This window comes from Durio zibethinus, chromosome 5, assembly GCF_047325235.1.
Source record: "Durio zibethinus cultivar Kanyao isolate XHJ-2024 chromosome 5, ASM4732523v1, whole genome shotgun sequence".
Taxonomy (NCBI): Eukaryota; Viridiplantae; Streptophyta; class Magnoliopsida; order Malvales; family Malvaceae; genus Durio; species Durio zibethinus.
In genome coordinates, this window is record NC_143166.1 from 26,013,296 (window position 1) to 26,019,857 (window position 6,562).

The 6,562-nt window shown below is 32.8% G+C and overlaps 1 pseudogene; it reads right to left on the reverse strand.

The window, feature by feature from the left end:
• Nucleotides 1–1,816: 1,816 nt before the first annotated feature.
• Nucleotides 1,817–3,494, reverse strand: LOC111282117 (zinc finger CCCH domain-containing protein 2 pseudogene; annotated as a pseudogene).
• Nucleotides 3,495–6,562: the final 3,068 nt, after the last annotated feature.

The following is a 6,562-nucleotide window of genomic DNA, read 5'->3' on the forward strand; positions in this document are numbered from 1 at the left end:
TTCTTCTTTAGGACCATGGTACTGTAGCTGTAATTCTGCAGCTACATTTCGCCGTTCTCTAGTCTTCTTCACGTTCAGAGAGCTTGACTAGTCCCTTTGAGTCGAATGATTTTCCTCATTCATGTTCATAAATATTTTTCATTTTTTCTCGAGGAGGGAGATGATGGTATAATATTTCTGCTTTCTTTCAGCCTCAATTTGTTACTATTAATTATTTAAGTTAAATTAAGAAATTAAAGATCTTTTAGTACTTTGATTTACAAGTTCTACAAATCAAAGGGTCGTGTGTCATTCACTTCCCATATGGTAATAGTACGAATTATTTTATATCGAAATTTTTTATGCGTAAAGAGGGTTTGGAAACCATCAAATCTTAAAATAATTACTAAATGAAACATGCTCACTATCCCACTGAAATAATTATGATAGCAATTGAAGTCCCATTTCTAGCTACCACCTACAATCCGACCAAAGCAAATTGTACATTTATCTAAAAAACGAAATACCACAGCTGTAATCATGAGAAAAATAGTAATATCCTTTGATCCAATTCTAACCAATGTGATCAATATTCTGCGGAGAAAATTTAATATTCCTTCCTCTATCCCCTTCGAATGAATATATATATATATATATATATATAATACCTACACTTAGTTATATAATAATGGAAAATAAAACGAATTACTAATGGCCATCTTGTACTTGGGATAAAATTTCTTTTTGTTAGTAGTTGAGAGAAATTTAATTCTATTCAAACAACACTTTGAATTTAAAATTTGAAATTAATGTACATCTTTTATATTTTTAATACAAAGAAATTGATTTGAAAATAAGAAAAAAATACAAATATTGAAATAAAAATAGCACATACTAAAATTTGAATTGTTCTGTTTACAAATAACAGTCTCAAAAATAGAGGAAAAAAGGCAAAAGTTTAAACGGGAAAATTTTACATGAAATTTATTAGGTAAAATTAGTGAAGTTATATATTAAAATTAATTAAATAGAAACTAAAATAAAAAATCAAAATCAATAGATTGAAAGTTCTTATTATATAGATAAAATATACAAATTTTGAAAAAAAAATTAATAAATTTTTATATATATTTTAGGCATTTTTAATAAAATGTTTACTATTAAATGAGTACTAATCAAATTTAATTATAAACAATATTTTTAATAATATTTTTTATATATTATTGATCTTCTCATTAATCTATTGGTTTTAAATTTTTATTAAATTATTTTCAATAAAAAATTTTACAAATTTCATATAAAAAATTTTAAAATTTTTATTAAATCATTTTTAATAAAAAAAAACCTTTACAAACTTTATTTAAAAATTTTCGTATTATTAAATCATTTTTAATAAAAATTTTCATAAACTTCATCTGAAGAATATTAAAATTTATTTAAAAAATATTAAAATTTTCATTAAATCATTGTTAATAAAAAAGACTTCAAAAATGTCACGAAAATATTAACATTTTCATTAATTCATTTTTAATAAAAATAACTTAAAAAATTTTACAAAAAATTTCACCTTAAAACTTTGTGTAAGTTCTTCCCCTATTTAAACCTCATATTGCAATAGAAGTTCATTTTAAGATGGAAGGCGTGTGTTTACGTATATATTCTTGTTAAATATAGCCTGCTGGTGGCAGCTAAGAAACAAAGTTTTAGTTTTCACACCGTCACGTCCAGAATAAGCAGCCAAAAAATATCTGGCAAATAAAACGAATCCCCTCAGCCCGATCGATAATAATGCCTCACCTCTCCAAATCTAGTCGCCGCCTCACCTCTTGCATGTTTGCCACGTAATCCAATCAGATTTAGTTTGCCACCTAAGCCGTGATCAGATCGCAAATATCTTCTTCAAGTTTTGAGCATGATTCTCGACCCAAAATCTCGTTATTGCTACATTAGGTTAACCACGTAGGCTACATGCAAGATTATAAACTACTACTGTGCTTGGTAGAAATAAAATTTTCACGTCAATAATTCGAAATTCGAGAGTAAATAAAAGAAGATCAGATCAGATCTTCAAAAAAAACATACCAAAAAAAAAAAAAAAAAAACTCAAACAAACTTAAACAATCTTAATTTTAAAAACAAACAAGAGCTTGAAACAATAATCAGATTAGCAATATTAAAGGAATCACACACATACATATAAATATACTTTAGAGATCAGATATATATATATATATATATATATATATGTATGTATGTATTTACGGCTGTTGCATGACAGTATTTACAAATGCAATTCTCCTTTCATTTTCGTCATCATCTCCTCCTGATCTCTACATCAATAGCTCATTGACCCACCCAAGATCAGGATCAGGACCAGAAGCCACGGTGTTTTCATTGAGCTTCTCATCACCACCAAATCCTTTTGACGTTGCACCAAAATATTCCCCAGATCCAGAAGGGCTTGCCCCGGAAGGAGATAGAACAAACTGTGTCTGGTCTTCCCCATTGAAGGAAACATCAAACCAGGGAATGTTTGTAGACAGGTCGTTCCCACCAGCCATCGGCGAAGAGACTTCACAGAAATTCATGTTCTCCAAAGAGCTCATCAGCTTGTTAAGCACATCCTTGTAACTCATCATTTCGGTTCCAAACTTCCTCAAACGATCACTGTACCTAGAAATTGGTAAAAACCCACTTAAAGATGTCCGCTGCTTCGCAGGAGACAAAGGCGGTGATAAAGATGGTGACCTTGACAAATGAGACAAACCCAACAGAGTACTCGTAGGAGAGGAGGTAACAGAGTGACAAAACAAGCAGCAATGATTATTCCTGTTCATTGGGGAAGAGATGCAAGGGCTTGAATTTTTGTACTTTAGAGTTGCCGCAGGCAAGATACGTAGCTCACGAGAAGAGTGAGCGAAAAAGCAAACCTTGCGCTTGCAATTTTTGCCATCCTTGCAAGCTTCAGTTCTGTAGCGGGTAGGGTGTAGCCAGCACTCGAATACCCCATGTGCGAAGTCACAATCATCCCCGCGAGGGCACCCACCGCCATGGCGGAAGTCAGAACAGACGGTGGAGGAGTAATGGTAGCGACAAGGGTCACGGCGGCGGGCCTTCTCGCCAGGATGAGCAAAGGGACAGTCAGTCCAATCATGGCTCCTGCTCCTGGTGCACCTTCTCACCTTGAATTCATACATGCGGAAATGGTCAGTAGCATAGGGATCGGAGTCATTGTCTTCATCTTCATTGCTGCTCCTGTTGGAAGGCAGGTATTTCTGAAGGCTAGTTTCGTAGGGAAGTTGCATGGTGGTGTTTTCTGAGATGTGATTGGAAGAAAGGAGGAGTTTCCTCGTAGGAATTTCGATGTCGTCTTTGAAGGGTAGTTTCTTGGCGAGTTGGTGAGAGGGCTGGAACTTGTGTTGCTCGGCACAAGCAGTGCTCATCTTTCCTTTAGGGGGGATGGCTAATGGCCTAATAGCTAGTTTGTTAAAATTAAAAGGAAAAGAAAGGGATGTCTTCAGCTGCTGATGGATAAGGGAACAAAAGGGCTTGGGATGGGGGCTTACATATATTGTTGGTGGATTAAAGAGAAAGAGAAAAAGGAGAGGATTAGGCAAAGGTATGGGCAAAGAGATGCGTGGCTGCATAGCATTAGGGATGAGCATGCAAAAAGGTGCATGTGGCAGCTTCACAATGCAGAGCACGCAAAATCTTGCTATGTGTTTGCTTATTATTGAGAAATCTGAGTGGGCTTTGAAAACTTTTTTTTTGTTTTTGGAGGGTTTCGATGGCCTGACATGATCCTCACGGTTTTGGAATTTTGGGATCAAAGAGTCCAACAAGTAGCAGTGCCAAACATTGTCAAATTCATTAATTATTACCATTTATAATGTTTTGGTTTGTAAATTAATATTTTCCTATACACTTGTCAATTTTGTACCACGCGTCTTGCCTTGTTGTAGTCATTTACTCAGTTGCTCCAGCATGAGGTGGAAAATTTATTGTTAGTTTTTTTAGCTTTTCGGAAGGTAAAATCCTATACCTTTTTAAAATCAGAGCACAAACTTTGAAGTTTGAAAACAATGGCAACGCTTTTTTATTATTATTTCCGAGCCCTGTCATGCCTTTGAATTAGAAAGCTTATGGTAGGGATCACATCGGAGTATCTGAACATTATATAATTTAGGTTGAGATTAAGGTAAATTTATCTAAAAATAAGATTGATTTATTATTGGTCCAAATTCACACATAAATAAAGTGGGTTGAAATAAAGAGATTATGTTCACATTAGTTAAAAAAAAAAGATCATGAATATTATGTTCACATGTAAAAAAAAAAGGTCAGTTTAAGGAGTAAATGGACAGATTATGTTCACATGTAAATCTCATGATTTTAGGCATGATTCTAGCAATACAATATGAAAGTTTCTATACTTGGAGGGATGTTCCTAGCCTATATATTTTCTATTATTCTTTGGTAAAATGCAAAATAGAGTTTTATTTATCCTTAGGCAATCTTTTTTATTGTTATTCAAGTTCTGTATCTCTTAGGTGGATTTTCTAGAGTGGTGAACTTTTTATTGTTTTGTATCCTTGATTAGAATTCTTAAGGTGGTGTTTCTGTATCCCTTAGTTTCTAGTCTTGGTGGTGAACTCTTATCCTTTTTAATCCAATAATCATATTATGCTATTATTCAAATTCTTGCGAATTATCTTTGTTGTGAGTTTTTCTGTTTACAGTTAATCTCCATATCTCCAACTTTAATTTTCGGCATCAAATTGGTATCAGAGCTATGGTAGGTCGTCGTCATCAAACACTAATAGAAGAGGTTGAAGCCAACACCAATGTAGCAGCAACGATCATTGTTGACCTAAAAGATGCCCTTATAGAGGAGATGCTGCAATAGATCCTTCAACTACAACATCGACTGCATATACAAGAAAAAAAAGAAGGAAATGAGGAGGCAACAAAGAAGAAACGAAAAAGATGAAGGAAAAACCAATCCATTCCACGAAAATAATAGTGATTCTGACGATAGCACCCTATCTCACCCACGATAAGTCAAAGATTATCTACACAGAAACTAACTTCAAACTAACATATTCAATCCAAAGATAGAGATTCCTGAGTTCGAGGGGAAGATGCAACCTGAAGAATTCTTAGATTGACTACATACAGTGAAACGCATATTTTAAAACCATGATGCCTCTGAGCATCGTAAGGTGATGCTAGTGGCCATCAAACTTAGAAAGCATGCATCCTTTTGGTGGAAAAATTTGAAGAAACAAAGAGAAAGAAAAGGCAAGAGAAAAATTACAACTTGAAAGAAGATGAAAAGAGAGTTGAAGAGGAAGTATCTTCCAAATAACTTTCGACAATATGTCTTCCTTAGGCTCCATAACTTGAAGCAAAGGGATCTTTTAGTGAAAGAATGCATTAACAAGGAAAACACGTCCAAGACCAGTGGTTCTACTAAATCTCCTTTAAATCTACCCCTAAAGAAAGAATGAGCCATTTTCATCAAACCACAATCTAGTACTATCAACACTCAAACCCAAAGAGACTTCAAGAGCTAAAGAGTTGGGCATATACATTATGAGTGTCCAAATCTCAAAATAGTTACGTTGGTTGAGGATGAAGATCTTGAAGATGCTGAAGGAAAACCTATTAAAGTACCCGAGATTTTGAAGAAAATGTTAAAGAGACCTATAATGATCTTGAATCCTCACTTGTTATACAATACAGCTTAAGTGATGTGCATGTAAAGAAAAGAGATTGGTTGCATAAGAATAAATTTCACACTAAAAGCGAGAAAAATAAAAAGAGAGTCACCATCAATCTTTTTTAGGATGTGATTGGTCACCAAAAAATTTATCTTTTTAATAAAAACTATAAAAACGGGTTTAAAATTTATCAAAAAGATAAATTTTGGTCTATAAAAATCAGGTTGTGTTTGGGAATTGGTTACATGTGAGGAAGGATTAGCACCCGCACTACGCCTATAAATTGATACCATTTAATCATGCGCTATTTTTGGTGTTGGATAAAAAAATTTATTTTAAAATTTAATAATAATCTTTTTTTATCATTTTAAAAGAAAGAAAATTAATTTTATCAAAATTTTTATTTAGGAGTATCGAGAAAATCTTTAAGTTAAAGAATTATCTTAAAATTCTCTAACGTCTAAGCAGAATTTAAAATAACTCTTTTCACTTAAAATTTAATACAATATCCTTTAAAATAAAAATAACACTCATTGCAAGAAATGATTATTGGTGACTCTCCAACATCTAGGCAGAGTACCAAAAATTATTTTCTTTGGAATATTATTTTTGTTTTATTTTATAATATCACAATTTTAAAAGTAAGTAAATTGAAAAACATTTTTGTGCGAAAAAATACATGGTGGTATTATCAGATAACAAGTAAAAATTAAGGACAATGAGATGTAAAAGATTGTAAACAATAACAAAATAAATGTATTTGAGCCAATAGGTATTGCGTATAATGATAAAATGCAAATTTAAAATTGGATTCTTGAATATAACGAGATGACCTTGACTCTCCAACATCTAAGCAGAGC